Here is a 20,940-nt window from a genome sequence, read left to right as displayed (position 1 = left end):
GACAACTAGTGTCTGCGTAGCCAGGTGCTAAAATAGAACTTGGTTCTATTTGTGACGCTTGACGCACTGCAAGTCCTGCCTCGTGGGTGATTGAAAGATGAACTGAGGTCCACACTCCAGTCCAGTTGGTGGTGGTAATGCACCTTAAAGTTGGTTGCCAACCGCCATATAAAGTCCAAAGAAGAAGAAGAAGAAGAAGAAGAAGACTGAAGGAGGGGAGATTACTAGAAACTAACTAGGTTTACCCTTTTATCTGTGGATTAATTGTCGGAGTAGAGGACCTTGTGCATTTCAGGTAAAATAACAACCCAATGTTTATATCCCAGGATCAATTAGCTAGCTACAGCAAGCTAGCTAGCTAAATTGCCATGAATGTTTCATGTGTTTCGACCTGTCCCCAAATTAATATAGTTGGTTCAGAGTTCGTTTTGATATTTCAAACTGCGTGTCCTGATCGCGTCTGGTGTGGGTGGACAAAATCAACATGCGTGCGATGGCGCACGCGGATGCATGTGCGTGCCCGGTCTAGTCAGCATGTGAGGGACAAAATGCTGAATCTTGGCACTTTAGCAAGTCTTTATTCATATATATATTAAAAAAAACAGATGTATTGAATTCTATATTAAAGGGCACTTCATTTAATATAACAGGCTTTTTAAATGCAATATTGGTGCACAATATCTACTTAAAATAGCAAAGGCACTCTTTCGTGGAACGACCCAGGGAAGGGTGTCATTTGGTGTGCAGACAAAGCTTTTCAGCTGGATGGATGATCCTACAGAGCTGATTTTTCCACACCTCACCACTTACTAACTGTAGTGCCAGACAGCTCTGAGCAGCCCCATTGGCTTTCACAGTCACACCACAGCTGTGAGATGAGGTACAGTTCCCTACCTGGGTAGCTGATTCCCATCCTTGTCTTCCTTCTATTCTCTAGTGAGTGTACTAGAATTAGAGCATGTGCATCCCATCCCAGTCACAGGTGCATATAGGCGGTCATCGATGTACAGAAGACACCATGTACAGAAGACACAGAAGACACAAATAACTTTTTATGAATCTCTTAATGTATTCTATAGGCAGCCTTCAACCATACAATATTTACCAATATGAAATAGTGAGCGGAAGTCAAGTGAGCAGCATCAGTTGTAACATATTATGCTTGTCATCAACATGTCAAACCAATATGTCTTGGGACTGGTGTCCTAGCCTCAGTACCTTAAAGCTATAGTACTTGAGTACAGTTTTGGAATTATGTTAGAGGCAGGTTACAATTGAATGCTTCCACTTACACTCCTCATGCTTCTACTTCTACCCTAAGTCTACTGTAATTACACTACTAGCCCAAAACTCCTAGATTTCCATCGTGTATAATCCAATAATAAACGTTGTTCATGCTTCTTTCTCATCTCATCCACTATCTACTATACAATCAGATCTCTGCCCCTCCCCCCAATAACATCACAAAAATACCAGAAATGACTCTTAAAATTTAATAAGCAGTGTTTTCGCCAGGGGCAAATGGAGCACAGATTCCAAGTGAGTGCCTTTTGCACCACGTATCTCACCTTCTGGTGCACTTAGACAAAAACATTCCCGCTGAAAATGCTGGAAGCAAGAGTTTTTTTTTCTTCTTTCGTTTTTTTAAACACAGACCCCAATAAAAATAAGGAAGGTTGATGGAATGCTTAGGCAGATTCTGGACACAAATGTGTGCTGTTAATTTGGCACAGACACCAAATTACAGGGGTCAGCTGTGAAAACACATGGGGTATTGCCAATGCAGGGCAACATAAAAATCAAGGTTAAGTATGCAGCTATTAAAAAGAGGCAGTGAGTACACTCTTAGAAAAAAGGTGCTATCTAGAACCTAAAAGGGTTCTTCGGCTGTCCCCATAGGATAACCATTTGAAGAACACTTTTTGGGTCCAGGTAGAACCCTTTTGGTTCCAGGTAGAACCCTCTTGGTTCCATGTAGAGCCCTTTCTACAGAGGGTTCTACATGGAACCCAAAAGGGTTATACCTGAAACCAAAAAGGGTTCTCCTATGGGGACTGCCTGTAGAACCCTTTTGGAACCCTTTTTTCGAAGAGTGTATTATGAGACAGTGGAAAAGCCCTCTGATGTTCACCTATGGGTTCACTCCACTGTGTTCTTCAAACTGACCAGACAGCCTTTGAGCAGACTTCCCTTCAAAACGTAACATCATACTTGGTATTCTCATGGCATTGGTTGCGGTGATATAAAGAACTGAGAGCTCAATACTGCACGTAGAAGAAGATCATCCAAACACACGTGCAGTGTGAGGTCACTGGCCTCTCTCCCTTTCTGTGTCTCAAATGGCACCCTATTCCCTATTTACTGCACTACTTTTTACCAGGCTGTCCCAGGCTGCTGCAGAGCCTCTGTGCGTCACTTTGCTCCTGTTGTCTGTCTGTTGTCTCTCACTCCCATGTGTTACACTGGGCCAAACTGACAGCTCAGACTGCCAGGTCAGCCATCTGCCTGTCCCTTTGGCCTCATCTTTCTGTTACTAGCATTTTGAAGTGTTACTTTAAACCTCCACTGGAAGTTCTGATTTCTGCCTCAGGCCCTAATAGGTCCCTGCCATGATTCTTAATATCACCCCTCTTCCCCTCTAGAGTAGCCCAAAGGCCGGCAGATGGCGATATTGAGTTGTTTCATTTTACCGTCCAAAACCAGTGTACATTCGTGGTCAAAAGTTTTGAGAATGAAACAAATATTAATTTTCACAAAGTCTGCTGCCTCAGTTTTTATGATGGCAATTTGCATATACTCCAGAATGTTATGAAGAGTGATCAGATGAATTGCAGTTAATTGCAAAGTCCCTCTTTGCCATGAGAATTTAATCCCCCAAAAACATTTCCACTGCATTTCAGCCACAAAAGGACCAGCTGACATCATGTCAGTGATTCTCTCGTTAACACAGGTGAGAGTGTTGACGAGGACAAGGCTGGAGATCACTTTGTCATGCTGATTGAGTTAGAATAACAGACTGGAAGCTTTAAAAGGAGGGTGGTGCTTGAAATCATTGTTCTTCCTCTGTTAACCATGGTTACCTGCAAGGAAACACGTGCCGTCATCATTGCTTTGCACAAAAAGGGCTTCACAGGCAAGGATATTGCTGCTAGTAAGATTGCACCTAAATCAACCATTTATCGGATCATCAAGAACTTCAAGGAGAGAGGTTCAATTGTTGTGAAGAAGGCTTCAGGGCGCCCAAGAAAGTCCAGCAAGCGCCAGGACCGTCTCCTAAAGTTGATTCAGCTGCGGGATCGGGGCACCACCAGTGCAGAGCTTGCTCAGGAATGGCAGCAGGCAGGTGAGTGCATCTGCACGCACAGTGAGGCGAATACTTTTGGAGGATGGCCTGGTGTCAAGGAGGGCAGCGAGGAAGCCACTTCTCTCCAGGAAAAACATCAGGGATAGACTGATATTCTGCAAAAGGTACAGGGATTGGACTGCTGAGGACTGGGGTAAAGTCATTTTCTCTGATGAATCCCCTTTCCGATTGTTTGGGGCATCCGGGAAAAAGCTTGTCCGGAGAAGACAAGGTGAGCGCTATAATCAGTCCTGTGTCATGCCAACAGTAAAGCATGTGTGGGGTTGCTTCTCAGCCAAGGGAGTGGGCTCACTCACAATTTTGCCTAAGAACACAGCCATGAATAAAGAATGGTACCAACACATTCTCCGAGAGCAACTTCTCCCAACCATCCAAGAACAGTTTGGTGACGAACAATGCCTTTTCCAGCATGATGGAGCACCTTGCCATAAGGCAAAAGTCATAACTAAGTGGCTCGGGGAACAAAACATCAACATTTTGGGTCCATGGTCAGGAAACTCCCCAGACCTTAATCCCATTGAGAACTTGTGGTCAATCCTCAAGAGGCGGGTGGACAAACAAAAAACCACAAATTCTGACCAACTCCAAGCACTGATTATGCAAGAATGGGCTGCCATCAGTCAGGATGTGGCCCAGAAGTTAATTGACGGCATGCCAGGGCGGATTGCAGAGGTCTTAAAAAAGAAGGGTCAACACTGCAAATATTGACTCTTTGCATAAACTTAATGTAATTGTCAATAAAAGCCTTTGACACTTATGGAATGCTTGTAATTATACTTCAGTATACCATAGTAACATCTGACAAAAATATCTAAAAACACTGAAGCAGCAAACTTTGTGAAGACCAATAATTGTGTCATTCTCAAAACTTTTGACCACGACGGTATACAGTGAGGGAAAAAAGTATTTGATCCCCTGCTGATTTTGTACGTTTGCCCACTGACAAAGACATGATCAGTCTATAATTTTAATGGTAGGTTTATTTGAACAGTGAGAGACAGAATAACAAAACAAAAATCCAGAAAAATGCATGTCAAAAATGTTATAAATTGATTTGCATTTTAATGAGGGAAATAAGTATTTGACCCCTCTGCAAAACATGACTTAGTACTTGGTGGCAAAACCCTTGTTGGCAATCACAGAGGTCAGACGTTTCTTGTAGTTGGCCACCAGGTTTGCACACATTTCAGGAGGGATTTTGTCCCACTCCTCTTTCCAGATCTTCTCCAAGTCATTAAGGTTTTGAGGCTGACGTTTGGCAACTCGAACCTTCAGCTCCCTCCACAGATTTTCTATGGGATTAAGGTCTGGAGACTGGCTATGCCACTCCAGGACCTTAATGTGCTACTTCTTGAGCCACTCCTTTGTTGCCTTGGCCGTGTGTTTTGGGTCATTGTCATGCTGGAATACCCATCCACGACCCATTTTCAATGCCCTGGCTGAGGGAAGGAGGTTCTCACCCAAGATTTGACGGTACATGGTTCCGTCCATCGTCCCTTTGATGCGGTGAAGTTGTCCTGTCCCCTTAGCAGAAAAACACCCCCAAAGCATAATGTTTCCACCTCCATGTTTGACGGTGGGGATGGTGTTCTTGGGGTCATAGGCAGCATTCCTCCTCCTCCAAACACGGCGAGTTGAGTTGATGTCAAAGAGCTCTATTTTGGTCTCATCTGACCACAACACATTCACCCAGTTCTCCTCTGAATTATTCCGATGTTCATTGACTTCAGACGGGCCTGTATATGTGCTTTCTTGAGCATGGGGACCTTGTGGGCGCTGCAGGATTTCAGTCCTTCACGGCGTAGTGTGTTACCAATTGTTTTCTTGGTGACTATGGTCCCAGCTGCCTTGAGATCATTGACAAGATCCTCCCGTGTAGTTCTGTGCTGATTCCTCACCGTTCTCATGATCATTGCAACTCCACGAGGTGAGATCTTGCATGGAGCCCCAGGCCGAGGGAGATTGACAGTTATTTTGTGTTTCTTCCATTTGCGAATAATCGCACAAACTGTTGTCACCTTCTCACCAAGCTGCTTGGCGATGGTCTTGTAGCACATTCCAGCCTTGTGTAGGTCTACAATCTTGTCCCTGACATCCTTGGAGAGCTCTTTGGTCTTGGCCATGGTGGAGAGTTTGGAATCTGATTGATTGATTGCTTCTGTGGACAGGTGTCTTTTATACAGGTAACAAACTGAGATTAGGAACATTCCCTTAAGTGTGTGCTCCTAATCTCAGCTCGTTACCTGTATAAAAGACACCTGGGAGACAGAAATCTTTCTGATTGAGAGGGGGTCAAATACACTGCTCAAAAAAATTAAGGGAACACTTAAACAACACAATGTAACTCCAAGTCAATCACACTTCTGTGAAATCAAACTGTCCACTTAGGAAGCAACACTGATTGACAATAAATGTCACATGCTGTTGTGCAAATGGAATAGACAACAGGTGGAAATTATAGGCAATTAGCAAGACACTCCAATAAAGGACTGGTTTTGCAGGTGGTGACCACAGACCACTTCTCAGTTCCTATGCTTCCTGGCTGATGTTTTGGTCACTTTTGAATGCTGGCGGTGCTTTCACTCTAGTGGCAGCATGAGATAAAGTCTACAACCCACACAAGTGGCTCAGGTAGTGCAGCTCATCCAGGATGGCACATCAATGCGAGCTGTGGCAAGAAGGTTTGCTGTGTCTGTCAGCGTAGTGTCCAGAGCATGGAGGCGCTACCAGGAGACAGGCCAGTACATCAGGAGACGTGGAGGAGGCCTTAGGAGGGCAACAACCCAGCAGCAGGATTGCTACCTCCGCCTTTGTGCAAGGAGGAGCAGGAGGAGCACTGCCAGAGCCCTGCAAAATGACCTCCAGCAGGCCACAAATGTGCATGTGTCTGCTCAAACGGTCATAAACAGACTCCATGAGGGTGGTATGAGGGCCCGACGTCCACAGGTGGGGGTTGTGCTTACAGCCCAACACCGTGCAGGACGTTTGGCATTTGCCAGAGAACACCAAGATTGGCAAATTCGCACTGGCGCACTGTGCTCTTCACAGATGAAAGCAGGTTCACACTGAGCACATGTGACAGACGTGACAGAGTCTGGAGACGCCGTGGAGAATGTTCTGCTGCCTGCAACATCCTCCAGCATGACCAGTTTGGCGGTGGGTCAGTCATGGTGTGGGGTGGCATTTCTTTGGGGGGCCGCACAGCCCTCCATGTGCTCGCCAGAGGTAGCCTGACTGCCATTAGGTACCGAGATGAGCTTCTCAGACCCCTTGTGAGACCATATGCTGGTGCGGTTGGCCCTGGGTTCCTCCTAATGCAAGACAATGCTAGACCTCATGTGGCTGGAGTGTGTCAGCAGTTCCTGCAAGAGGAAGGCATTGATGCTATGGACTGGCCCGCCCGTTTCCCAGACCTGAATCCAATTGAGCACATCTGGGACATCATGTCTCGCTCCATCCACCAACGCCACGTTGCACCACAGACTGTCCAGGAGTTGGCGGATGCTTTAGTCCAGGTCTGGGAGGGAGATCCCTCAGGAGACCATCCGCCACCTCATCAGGAGCATGCCCAGGCGTTGTAGGGAGGTCATACAGGCACGTGGAGGCCACACACACTACTGAGCCTCATTTTGACTTGTTTTAAGGACATTACATCAAAGTTGGATCAGCCTGTAGTGTGGTTTTCCACTTTAATTTTGAGGGTGACTCCAAATCCAGACCTCCATGGGTTGATAAATTTGATTTCCATTGATCATTTTTGTGTGATTTTGTTGTCAGCACATTCAACGATGTAAAGAAAAAAGTATTTAATAAGATTATTTCATTCATTCAGATCTAGGATGTTATTTTAGTGTTCCCTTTATTTTTTTGAGCAGTGTACTTATTTCCCTCATTAAAATGCAAATCAATTTATAACATTTTTGACATGCGTTTTTCTGGATTTTGTTGTTGTTATTCTGTCTCTCACTGTTCAAATAAACCTACCATTAAAATTATAGACTGATCATTTCTTTGTCAGTGGGCAAACGTATAAAATCAGCAGGGGATCAAATACTTTTTTCCCTCACTGTACAGCTGGCAATCCACCATGGACCGGTTTTTACATGAAACATTCTCCATTCAGGCTGAAAAGGCGTTGATTTCCTCCTTAACTCGATTTAATGGCGAGAAAGTGGATTTTTAAAAATGAAACACCATTTTCCACCACCATGCTGATGTTGCGCCCCGCGTTCAGCCAGGAGTAAACAACAGACTGCTGCAACCTGATTGGCTAAAAGCGATACGCAATCTCCGGGACTAAATGGAGAATGTTTTAGGTACGAACCAGTCCACGGCGGATACGAGTGTATTGCCGGCTGCATACACTGCTTTTGGACAGTAAGATGAAACGACTCAATATCACCATCAATTATTTTCAGTTTCAGAGAAAATGGAGTGTGAAATTTGCAGTAACTAAAAAATCTAAGTAAAAACCAAGGCAAACAGCAGTAACGCACTTTGGCTATTCCACCATGTTTTGACTGCAGTTACCCGCTCTGCCATACAAAGGCAAAGAGCAGTAACTATGCAAATAGTGAAACAGAGAAAATTTGCTTTAAAGGTTATTTGCTGTCCATCCGAATATGTTGTAGGCAGACAAGTGAGAATGCATTGATGTATCATCTTATTATGATGTCATTTTTTTATGCATATCAACCATGAGCACTGATTTGACCTTTGACCACTAAGTCAAATAAATGACTATACAAAGTCAAACAGAAAAACAATAAGAAAGTTGGATGAACACATTAATAGATTGTAGATACTTCACAAAATCAAATATTACTTTTTAAGTATAAACATTATGCGTGATTGAAATAGTCCTTACCTTAATGGTGAAGAAATGTATGAGGGTTACTACAATACAACATTCAAAACATGAAAACATTACTACATGAAACCATTAAATACAGTTGGAATGTATTTTGAACTCTCAAACTGTTTCCATCAAACAGAAAAACAACAAGAAAGTTGGATAAACACATTTAGATTGTAGATACTGCACTTTGCCATTGCATTACCCATATACAGTGCATTCGGAAAGTATTCAGACCACTTGACTTTTTCCACATTTTGTTACGTTACAGCATTATTCTAAAATTGATTAAATTGTTTTTTCCCTCATCAATCTACACACAATACCCCATAATGACAAAGCAAAAACAGGTTTTTACAAATTTTTGCTAATATATAAATGTTAAAAAATGAAATATGACATTTACATAATTATTCAGACCCTTACTCAGTATTTTGTTGAAGCACCTTTGGTAGCGATTACTGCCTCGAGTCTTCTTGGGTATGACACTACAAGTTTAGCACACCTGTATTTGGGGAGTTTCTCCCATTCTTCTCTGTAGATCCTCTCAAACTCTGTCAGGTTGGATGGGGAGTGTCGCTGCACAACTATTTTCAGGTCTCTCCAGAGATGTTCGATCGGGTTCAAGTCCGGGCTCTGGCTGGGCCACTCAAGGACATTGAGAGACTTGTCCTGAAGCCACTCCTGTGTTGTCTTGGCTGTGTGCTTAGGCTCGTTGTCCTGTTGGAACGTGAACCTTCGCCCCAGTCTGAGGTACTGAGCGCTCTGGAGCAGGTTTTCATCAAGGATGTCTCTGTACTTTGCTCCGTTCATCTTTCCCTCAATCCCGACTAGTCTCCCAGTCCCTGCCGCTGAAAAACATCCCCAAAGCAGGATGCTGCCACCACCATGCTTCACCGTAGGGATGGTGTCAGGTTTCCTCCAGATGTGACGCTTGGCATTCAGGCCATTATCACTTATCTACCTACAACATATTTGACTGGCCATCAAAAAAACTTTAAAGCCGTATTTCTCAGTTTCACTGTTGGCGTAGTTACTGCATTTTGCCTTTGTAGCGCAGTATAGATTTCCGTAGGCATGTCGATAAAAGCAAAGCAAACACTTTATTAGCCGTTCATAATCCTACTCACCTTCTTCAATTCCCCATCTTAGATTGTTGTCTGGAAAGCCTTCACACCAATACAGTCCACTGGTAAGGACAAAAGAAAACAAACAGAAAGGGTCATTTCATTAGGATGTATTAGAGCTGTCTCATTAAACAATGCACTGTATATTTTTCCATTTTAAAAAGTTAAATCAATTGAGGTTATTTTCAGTTCAGATGACACAGGGGTCACACCGAGCAAGTTGTGCAATCAGAAATCCTGAAGTCATAGCTAAACGCACTGACACTTGAATTCCTTCACGCTCATTTGGCCAGCTACATTACAGTAGGGCAGACAGATATACCACAGCGAAATGGCTTTTTCAGCCGTACTTCACAGCCCTTTGTTCTGAAGAAGGAGCTATGAGTACAATTTGAGATAAGCTCCAGCTTCGCCCAAGGTCAAAAAATAACATTTCCCTGATTACACATCACCAGTCCCCCTAGCCCTAGGATATAACACAGCACAAGCTGTTCCGGCAACATCGTTATTCACACACACAAGCATCATTGGCTTTGATCATTAGATGTTATCTTTGATGAGACTCCATAACAGAAACTCGTAAACTGCCAGCAAAAAGAGGATGTAATGAGTTTAATTTCCCAGATGAGCCAAACTTGTGTGTGCTGTGATTCTTTATATTCCCAATCTCCCTCAATGTCCCCAAATGCTTGTAACGATCAGAATCACTATCCACACACACACACCACACGCACACGCACACACACTCAAATGTACATGTACATGCACACACTTAGGACAACTTAGATTCTAGCTGCATCTTGTAAAATAGCAAATAGTTTTGGATGCGTGCATAAGGGCATGTCAAATCATTGTAATCACACCTACTACCATCATGGGTTTACTGAGTGCATTATACAGTGGAGTGTGGTAGTATAAATTACTTTGCTCCAATCAGTTGTGTTGTGACAAGAACATTTGAACGTTTTTTCAAGTGCAGTCGCAAAAACCATCAAGCGCTATGATGAAACGGGCTCTCATGAGGACCACCACAGGAATGGAAGACCCAGAGTTACCCCTGCTGCAGAGGATAAGTTCAATAGAGTTACCAGCCTCAGAAATGTCAGCCCAAATAAATGCTTCACAGAGTTCAAGTCACAGACACATCTCAACATCAACTGTTCAGAGGGGACTGTGTGAATCAGGCCTTCATGGTCGAATTGCTACAAAGAAACCCCTACCAAAGGACACCAATAAAAAGAAGAGACCTGCTTGGGCCAAGAAACACGAGCAATGGACATTAGACCGGTGGAAATGTGTCCATTGGTCTGAAGTCCAAATTGGAGATTTTGGTTCCAAACGCTGTGTCTTTGTGAGACGCGGTGTGGGTGAACGGATGATCTCCGCATGTGTAGTTCCCACCGTAAAGTATGGAGGAGGAGGTGTTATGGTGTGGGGGTACTTTGCTGGTGACACTGTCTGTGATTTATTTAGAATTCAAGGCACACTTAACCAGAATGGCTACCACAGCATTCTGCAACGATACACCATCCCATCTGGTTTGGGCTTAGTGGGACTATCATTTGTTTTTCAACAGGACAATGACCCAACACACCTCCAGGCTGTGTAAGGGCTATTTTACCAAGAAGGAGAGTGATGGAGTCTGCATCAGATGACCTGGCCTCCACAATCACCCGACCTCAACCCAATTGAGATGGTTTGGGATGAGTCGGACGGCAGAGTGAAGGACAAGCAGCCAACAAGTGCTAAGCATATGTGGGAACTCCTTCAAGACTGTTGGAAAAGCATTCCAGGTGAAGCTGGTTGAGAGATATATTTTGATTTGTTTAACACTTTTTTGGTTACTACATGATTCCATATGTGTTATTTCATAGTTTTGATGTCTTCACTATTATTCTACAATGTAGAAAATAGGAAAAATAAAGGAAAAGCCTTGAATGAGTAGGTGTGTCCAAACTTTTGACTGGTACTGTATATAAAACCTTTTATCTCAGTAACTCTGCAACAGTCCCCCCTCACACCTCCAACCTACCCTCTCATGTCCTGCTTTGACCAGATCTATTCTATCACACTTAATTCATTCAATTCATACTTAATGTAAAATCACGTTTGACAAGGTGGGAAGTAGACTCCCTATCTCCCTCTTTTCACTAATATGTGGAGAGTTACATGGCTGTCAGAATGCATATAGAGCAGAGGGCTAATTCAATTGTCAGCCATTTGCAGACCTTATTGTTATGCCTGTTCCCCAGCCTCAAGGCTCTATAATTGATGAGGATAATTTATGAGCCTCTATCAATTACCTCATGCGATGAGGCAGCTTCCTCTCTCTCCCTGTCTCCCTCTGCTGCAGCGCCAGCCTCAGTCACCAGGACCCTGGAATAAGCTGGGGAATATTAAACCAGTATGAGAAGATACAGCAGAGGATCGGTGAGGAGCAGAGTAGAGCAGAGCAGCCATGGCCCTTAATGTATTCCACTGCCTAAGGGGCAGGGGGAACAAATGACTGCGGGTGGATAATGCAATATGTTCAGATTTGAAGGGACACGGGTTGCATTTCACTGGGAGATGGAAGGTCTGCTACTATGGCATAGGAATGAATGGATGACAGTGTTGTAAAGTGAAGAGATTGGGGTTGTGTTCAAAAGCAAACTTCCGCTAGACTTTACAGGTAGTAGTAATAGAAGCTCTTGTTGTGTGCCATGTCAGAAGACGGCAAGGGAATGGAAGCGGAAGGAGATTCATCCACTTGTTCTCTGCCCTTAATGCCCTTCTGCTTTAAGCTGTTGCAATATGGCCGTCTCGTAACACTTATCCTCTGTGCATTCACTTTTGTGTTATGTGACAATATGAGTGAATGTGAAATCACACAGAGGCCTCGGTTTGTCGGTTGGTGGGAAGCGTTTGAAATTAAACCTCCCGTGGCAGCGGTTTAAAGAACAGTTTAGCAATGGCCTCAGGAAAGCATAAGGTGGGTAATATTCAAAGTTAATTAAAATGTAATTTTAGACTATTAGCTGGCGAGGAGAAAGGAGGCAGCGAGAGAGCAATGTGGCAGGCAGAGCAGTTTAAAAGCAGAACGGAAATGAACGCAAGCATATAGCAGATGCCGGGGATCGTTGTGCTGAAAGTAGTCAGATCTCTCTCTCTCTCTCTCTCTCTCTCTCTCTCTCTCTCTCTCTCTCTCTCTCTCTCTCTCTCTCTCTCTCTCTCTCTCTCTCTCTCTCTCTCTCTCTCTCTCTCTCTCTCTCTCTCTCTCTCTCTCTCTCTCTCTCTCTCTCTCTCTCTCTCTCTCTCTCTCTCTCTCTCTCCCTCTCTCCCTCTCTCCCTCCCCTCAGGGTTGATATTACAGGCAGCACTTCATCTGCACACAAGTGATTTGTGGCACTATTGTTTCACAAACTAATTTGTTTGTCAGAGTTAATTCGTCACTCTTGACTGGCAATAAAAAACAAACTATCGTCTTTTGCAACCGAACGCGAAATGTCAAAGTTGTTGACTTGAAATTGGCTTATCCAACCACTCTGACAAACACACACTAGCAATGAGTTTGCATGTCGAACGCACATCTTCCTGCCTATAATTTACCTGACAACGATTTGCATATTTTACATTAATTTCCTTGATAAGCGTTGTGAATGAACAATAGAGACGGATAGGTGGTTATCGGATATAGTAGAATGTGGTTATCGGATATAGTTGAAATACAATGGTGAAAAGGTAGGCCTAGCTGCTTCTCTATTGATTAACCTGTATCAGTGATTCTAATTCCTTTCCCCGTACTCTGCTCTGCAGGCATTTCTAACCACCCTTTGCTAATGAATGTGCATGATTCATGTAGCAATTACTGATGCAATTAACATAATTCATGGAGGTAAGACATCACTTACATCATTAGTTTGTTAATCATCCCATAAACAATACAATTAGTCAATATCAGACAGTAGTAACATGTAATAGGTCAGTATATAAAATGCGAAAGCTAGCCTTTGAAGGACACAAGGTGAGCTACCTGTGAACTATAGAAACTAATGAAAAGGGATTCTTGCCCCACAAGTTCCACCACATAATAAAAAAAAACACAAAATGTTACATCCAGCGGCAAAACACAAAACACATTTCCGCTAGCTAGATGAGTTGTGCATTGCACATTGATGATATGGTTCAGCAGCAGCAGGAGAAGAATGGGGGAATGAGAACACACAGCCATGCACGTTCTCTCTGACAGCTAAGGCTGTTTATTCAGTGGGGAGTTTATGTGGCGTTATGTTGGGTGTTTACTGAACATCCGGAGAAGATCTGTCAGAAAGCTGACCCTCAAGGACCCATGGGGAAGTGCAATGTGATTTCAGGATCAATAGGTCTCTTAGTCTCTGCTGGATGACTAAGAGTGAGAGAGAATAGGTGCCTCTCCTGGGGATGTTACAGTCTGGATGATGGGGATGGTTTCACCACCGTGACTGTTAGAAACTGAGGGTGGGCTTTGACACTCAAAAGGCAGTCAGGCTGGCAGACTATAAATAGTTTACTACCTTTAGGGAGTCTGTAAACTGAGCAGCCCGACCATGCTGTGGCCGCTCCCTGACATACATTTCCCAAACATTGACACGCAACATCAACAGAAAATTGAAGAGATTTGCCATGCAATATCCAATGTCAGAAAGCCTTACAACTGAATCTGAAAGCAGGTTTACTTTGAGGAAGAATTTGCCTATAGCTCCTTCGACCCTTGAGCAGCTAATACCATAATCCTTCCTTTCCTTCAACCAACTCCAGGACCAAGAACGAAACTTAACACCTGAAAACATTGTCTAGCTCAAGGCTACATGGTGAAGACTCATTCAGTTCAATAATGACAAAGACAGGACGTGATGCAGCTGTAGCCAGGTTCTCTGACTTTATGTAAACACGCTGTATCCAAAAATAAGGGAGAGGAAGAGAACATGAATGGTGACTGAGACGCTCCCCTGAGAGGTAGCAGCTCTCTCTCTCTCATCCACCACAGAGAGACAAGCACTGAGGAAATTATGCCAGACGACTCTATCACTTCCTCACAGACATACTTCCCTCCTCCATAAGGAATTTTCCGTAAGCCACGACCATCAAATAAAATGCCTTCTCCAAGTTTAAAGAGTCAGTTGTGGTTAGAGCTACTCCAAAGGAAACTAAGGACCCCCCAGTCCCCAAAGACTCATTCCTAATGCTTCTCACTCCCTTAGTACCTATTAGTTTAAACACATTAATCTTCTTAATTAGGACTAGAAGAGCTTCGCATCTCATAGTTGTGATATTATTCCCCAATAGCATAATAAGAGAACATACACGCTTAGAAAAAACAATGCCATCTAGACCCTAAAAGGGTTATTCTGCTGTCCCCATAGGAGAACCTTTAAAGAAAAATGTTTGGATACAGGTAGAACCTTTTTGGGTTCCATGTAGAACCCTTTCCACAGAGAGTTCTACATGGAACCCAAAAGGGTTATATCCTATGGAGTGTAGCCTAAATTAAAATCTGAATGGATTCTCACCACTATCCCCTATCTCTCCAGACAAACTGGACATAGAGTCACACCCTTGTAATAGACACTGATTAATCACATTAGCTCTAACTTGAGCCTGCCTGCTGCCACATGTGGGACACTCCATTACCTCACATACTCCTGATACAGAAAAAGACCGAATGATGAGTCACACTCTTAGGAGCAGAATATCTCTCTGTGTGGGCCACAGAGGTGATCTCTTGGTCTTTGTAGAATAATTAACTTTCATCACGATACAAGGATATTTTTATTTCTCGGGTGTTTTTGTTCTACCTTATGTTATTTTTAGTATTACATTATTATTGATTACTGCATTGTTGGGTTTAGAGCTGGCAAGAAAGGCATTTCACTGTGCATGTGACATTAAAGCTTGAAAATTGAAATGTAGGATATAGACTCTTATAGGACTATGAAGGCCTGTGGGTAGTCCATGATTTGGACTGAGCTGGTCTTCAACTGTATAGCTATCACGTTTCAGGAGAAGACCCAGATGCAGACAGTGTCGAAGTAACAAAAGTTTATTACAAAACCACAGAGCAGGCAAACGACAGGTCAAGGGCAGGCAGAGGTCAGTAATCCAGATCAGAGTCCAAAAGGTACAGAACGACAGGCAGTCTCAGGGTCAGGGCAGGCAGAGGTCAATAATCCAGGGTGGTGTGACAAGGTACAGAACGGCAGACAGGCTCAGGGTCAGGGCAGGGAGAATGGTCAAAACTGGGAAAACTAGAAACTTGAGAAAGACAGGAGCAAGGGGAAAACCGCTGGTAGGCTTGACGAAACAAAACGAACTGGCAACAGACAAACAGAGAACATAAATACACTGGGGATAATGGGGAAGATGGGCGACACCTGGAGCGGGGTGGAGACATTCACAAAGACAGGTGAAACAGATCAGGGTGTGACAATAGCTAGTCTTCGACTATGTACAATGAGACATTACTCCCACACTGGCAATACTGTATTATTAAGGTAAATAAAACATGTATCATCAGTTACATTTAGGCAGGGCCTCACTTTGCAGCCTAAAATGATTAACAGTCCCCAGCATGGGAGTGCCTGACGTCACAGAAAGATTAAATACACTACATTTCTTTTTTTCCATGGGGGGATTTAAAAAAGCTTTGCAGATATTAATCTTTTTTATTCCTTTGTATCACCACATTAAACCCAGAATAGAGCAGTATACAGTGTGCATACATACAGTGGGGAGAACAAGTATTTGATACACTGTCGATTTTGCAGGTTTTCCTACTTACAAAGCATGTAGAGGTCTGTAATTTTTATTGTAGGTACACTTCAACTGTGAGAGACGGAATCTAAAACAAAAATCCAGAAAATCACATTGTATGATTTTTAAGTAATTAGTTAGCATTTTATTGCATGACATAAGTATTTGATACATCAGAAAAGCAGAACTTAATATTTGGTACAGAAACCTTTGTTTGCAATTACAGAGATCATATGTTTCCTGTAGGTCTTGACCAGGTTTGCACACACTGCAGCAGGGATTTTGGCCCACTCCTCCATACAGACCTTCTCCAGATCCTTCAGGTTTCGGGGATGTCGCTGGGCAATACGGACTTTCAGCTCCCTCCAAAGATTTTCTACTGGTTCAGGTCTGGAGACTGGCTAGGCCACTAAAGGACCTTGAGATGCTTCTTACGGAGCCACTCCTTAGTTGCCCTGGCTGTGTGTTTCGGGTCGTTGTCATGCTGGAAGACCCAGCCACGACCCATCTTCAATGCTCTTACTGAGGGAAGGAGGTTGTTGGCCAAGATCTCGCGATACATGGCCCCATCCATCCTCCCCTCAATACAGTGCAGTCGTCCTGTCCCCTTTGCAGAAAAGCATCCCCAAAGAATGATGTTTCCACCTCCGTGCATCACGGTTGGGATGGTGTTCTTGGGGTTGTACTCATCCTTCTTCTTCCTCCAAACATGGCGAGTGGAGTTTAGACCAAAAAGCTCTATTTTTGTCTCATCAGACCACATGACCTTCTCCCATTCCTCCTCTGGATCATCCAGATGGTCATTGGCAAACTTCAGACGGGCCTGGACATGCGCTGGCTTGAGCAGGGGGACCTTGTGTGTGCTGCAGGATATTAATCCATGACAGCGTAGTGTGTTACTAATGGTTTTCTTTGAGACTGTGGTCCCAGCTCTCTTCAGGTCATTGACCAGGTCCTGCCGTGTAGTTCTGAGCTGATCCCTCACCTTCCTCATGATCACTGATGCCCCACGAGGTGAGATCTTGCATGGAGCCCCAGACCAAGGGTGATTGACCGTCATCTTGAACTTCTTCCATTTTCTAATAATTGCGCCAACAGTTGTTGCCTTCTCACCAAGCTGCTTGCCTATTGTGTCCTGTAGCCCATCCCAGCCTTGTGCAGGTCTACAATTTTATCTCTGATGTCCTTACACAGCTCTCTGGTCTTGGCCATTGTGGAGAGGTTGGAGTCTGTTTGATTGAGTGTGTGGACAGGTGTCTTTTATACAGGTAACGAGTTCAAACAGGTGCAGTTAATACAGGTAATGAGTGGAGAACAGGAGGGCTTCTTAAAGAAAAACTAACAGGTCTGTGAGAGACGGAATTCTTACTGGTTGTTAGGTGATCAAATACTTATGTCATGCAATAAAATGCAAATTAATTACTTAAAAATCATACAATGTGATTTTCTGGATTTTTGTTTTAGATTCCGTCTCTCACAGTTGAAGTGTACATATGATAAAAATTACAGACCTCTACATGCTTTGTAAGTAGGAAAACCTGCAAAATCGGCAGTGTATCAAATACTTGTTCTCCCCACTGTAAATGAGAAATTATTCACAAGGTCATGTTTTTGACTAAGTCGAATTATCTTGACCGGTAGATATCATTTCAGTGTGTAAAACGCAGCAGTGACCTAACAATACTGCACAACCAGACGGTAGAGTGGCCATCCCTCTAGACTAGTCTAGGGTTAGGAAGAGGGTTTTATCAAACCGCATTACTCAAGACCATGGTAGCCGGATGGGATAATGCAGTGGGAGCTAACACAAGTCTTCCTACACTACATCTCCTTTGAATGATCAGAGTCACAGCACCAATGTAACTGATTATTAGACATTGATCCCGAATAATTGCCATGAGTCAAGGTATTTCGAAATGTAAATATGTGGCGTTTTTAAGAGCTAAATGTCAATATAGACCATTTTCCACAAGCATAGGCCTATGTGATGAAAAAAAGTGCAAGACAAGGTTGGTTTTCAAAACAAAACCCTAGATAGCCATTCTAAACCCTAGTGCAACTGTAGGTAATAATACTGTATGACTTCTGTTCCTAGAACACTGACTGCTACCAATCCCTGACTGCTACCAGTCTCTGACTATGACCTTTGAGCATAGAATCAGTAAATGTCACAGATCCCTTGATATTATATGAATACTCTCTAGACGAGGTGATGTCATAGGGTTTGGAAAGCTGAAAACTCTACACTATCTGAAAACTGAAAGCTCCCCACCGTCATTTGCAACAACTGCCGATGTCTGGAGCACATGCTTTATAAAATAAATGTGTAAAAGCCAAACTGATTGTTTCAAACTCCTTTTGATCCTAGAATCCCATATTTAATCCTAGATTAAGATTAAAAGTTCCTTAAGCATGCAAATTGGAATGTGTCCCGTGTCAATTTACCAAGAAACTGCTCATTTTACTTTGTAAAAACAGTATTACTCAATCACAGTTTATTAGATCAAATGACATCATGCATTATTGATTGATGCAGATTTGTCTATTTTATCACTCGGCCTAAGGAATTTACTTTGCCCTCTGTTGGCAATCTGTTGATTTATTACTCTCATTAAGTTAAATGTGTTTGTTATTTAACATTTAACCATATCACATGTCAGTCCTTCAAATGCAATTATAGTAGATTAAAGAAACATAATGTTTGATCACTTGTTGGGGCAAAGTAATTTTTGTAAATTACTGTCAATTGAGTAGAGTAAGGTTTCACCCAATACAAATTAATCTTTACAAGAAATCTGAAACCCAGATCAACATGGATCTAACATTTACTTCTGTTATGTCTGCCTGTTCCTCAGATCAACCCATCCATATTCCTATGAACTCTCCAAAGTTCTGTACTAAGCATGCTGCAATCGTCCAACTTTCCTCCCTTTCTGCGCTAAACTGATAAGATTAGGAGCTTTAGGGATCTTTCTCGCTCTCCCTTTTCACAAGTAGCTGGGCTGAGAGTGAACAGCTACTGTCTGCAGTACATACTGAGACCCTCTCCCTGTCTCATCTCAGGTTGTTCACTGCAGGTTGACTTCCTGTTCATATCCACTAGGAGGGTGACTGATCTGATTAATGATTGTCTCAGGTTGTGTCCCAAATGGCACCCTATTAATATATATAGGGAATAGGATGCAAATCATTCTCAGTGTCACCTGGAGTGATTCAAGTCAATGCTGCTGTTGGCATTGCCACTCTCTGTCAGTCAGAACTACAGCTAATGTGGTGCTGGCAATCCACCCCCCCCCTTCTCCTCTTTCCTCTCCTCCCCCATATACCCCCTTTACACTCCTCTTCTCAGTTTTTCCTTCCCACTCAGCCATCCATTGTGACAGAGCCTAGCTCCCTGTGTAGCTGAGGTTCCTCTGTTCCTCCACCCCTAGCTGCAGTGGCCCAGATACGGTTAGCGGATTATTCCTCTGACATCACTGCATTCCCATGCATTTTTCACTGCGTTTTGTGAGGGCTGTAACCACTCTTGATCTGTGTGTGTGCTTAAGCCCATGGCATTGCAAAAAGTGGTCTGACTGCAGTCACTGCACTTTCTCTTTCAAGGAGGCTTGACTGGCTACATCTTCACAGTAGGGGGGGACAAGCTGTACTGTCCACACTAGGGCTGTGGCAGACATTACATTTTGTCAGCCGGTGATTGTCAAGCAAATAACTGCCGGTCTCACGGTAATTGACCGTTAATTAACATAAACACATTTAGCATTTCCTGGTTTCCACACATAGCCTACAAGCCACTAATGCAGACCTTTGGAACATCTACATTTTAAAAAGTATAATAAATCCATTTAACATAGCCTACACCATCACAATAAATCCATTATTTATTTTAGACATGTCTAAAGAAACATGATATGAAGAAAATGTAGTCTATTTCAGAGGAACAGAATAGCATACACTGAGCTATCCGTATGTTAGGCCCGGAACTGGCTATTCCATATGGCTGTGGGCTACACTAGTTCATTTAGCAGACAAGATTTGCTTAGAATTCCATGGCATTATTTTATATTATTTTATAGTATGAAGAATACAATTGAACATAGCTGAATAAAATAGAAAGGATATCTTCTCCAAACAATTTGAGGGAGTGCGCACATGCGGCTCTTCTGTGTTGAGCTGTTAACAAAGAAACAGTAATGGCGCTGGAGGAGATGGCTGCCGTTTTACGGGCTCCTATCCAATTGTGCTATTTTTTTGTGTTTTTTTCGCGTTGTTTATAACTTATTTTGTACATAATGTCTCTTATGACCGAAAAGAGCTTCTGGATATCAGAACAGCGATTACTCACCTCGAACTGGACGGAAACATTTGCTTTAACGAGTCGGATGCGAAGGATTTACTCCAGATACCTGACCAGACCCAAATCCCCGTCATTCGCATGAAGAAAAGACACTGATACAGGAGACGCAGGTCCAGCTGCCTTGTTAGAATTCGTTGGCGAGTGGGTAACCCGCCTCTACCATCCGTTCTATTGGCCAATGTGCAATCATTGGAGAATAAACTGGATGAGCTCCGTTCAAGACTATCCTACCAACGGGACCTTAAAAACTGTAATATCTTATGTTTCACCGAGTTGTGGCTGAACGACGACATGGATAATATACTGTAACGACCCGGTATTGTGTTCTGTGTTTGTGGGTGTGTTATTGTTCTCATGGGTGCTAGCAGGGGTTAAATATGCCAGGACAGACGGAAAGGTTGGGGGGTATGATGGGTAATCCCGCATGGTTTTGAAATGCATAAATAGGGGTTGTCATCTCATCTCTCTC

At 43.2% G+C, this 20,940-nt stretch overlaps 1 protein-coding gene across 5 annotated transcripts in view; it reads right to left on the bottom strand.

The window, feature by feature from the left end:
• dlgap1a (discs, large (Drosophila) homolog-associated protein 1a) overlaps window positions 1–20,940 on the bottom strand; it is a 113,359-nt gene that overhangs the window by 64,819 nt on the left and 27,600 nt on the right. For 4 of the 5 annotated variants that reach the window (XM_041842123.1, XM_041842126.1, XM_041842125.2 and 1 more), the window contains exon 2: window positions 9,350–9,408. The gene's annotated coding sequence lies outside the window, so the exon portion shown is untranslated. Of the gene's footprint in view, window positions 1–9,349; window positions 9,409–11,649; window positions 11,733–20,940 lie in introns of all 5 variants that reach the window. The other variant, XM_041842124.1, reaches the window with a different exon arrangement.

This window comes from Coregonus clupeaformis, chromosome 21, assembly GCF_020615455.1.
Source record: "Coregonus clupeaformis isolate EN_2021a chromosome 21, ASM2061545v1, whole genome shotgun sequence".
Lineage (NCBI taxonomy): Eukaryota > Metazoa > Chordata > Actinopteri > Salmoniformes > Salmonidae > Coregonus > Coregonus clupeaformis.
Note: the sequence above shows the minus strand (reverse complement) of the source record. Positions and strands in the feature narration are given on the sequence as shown.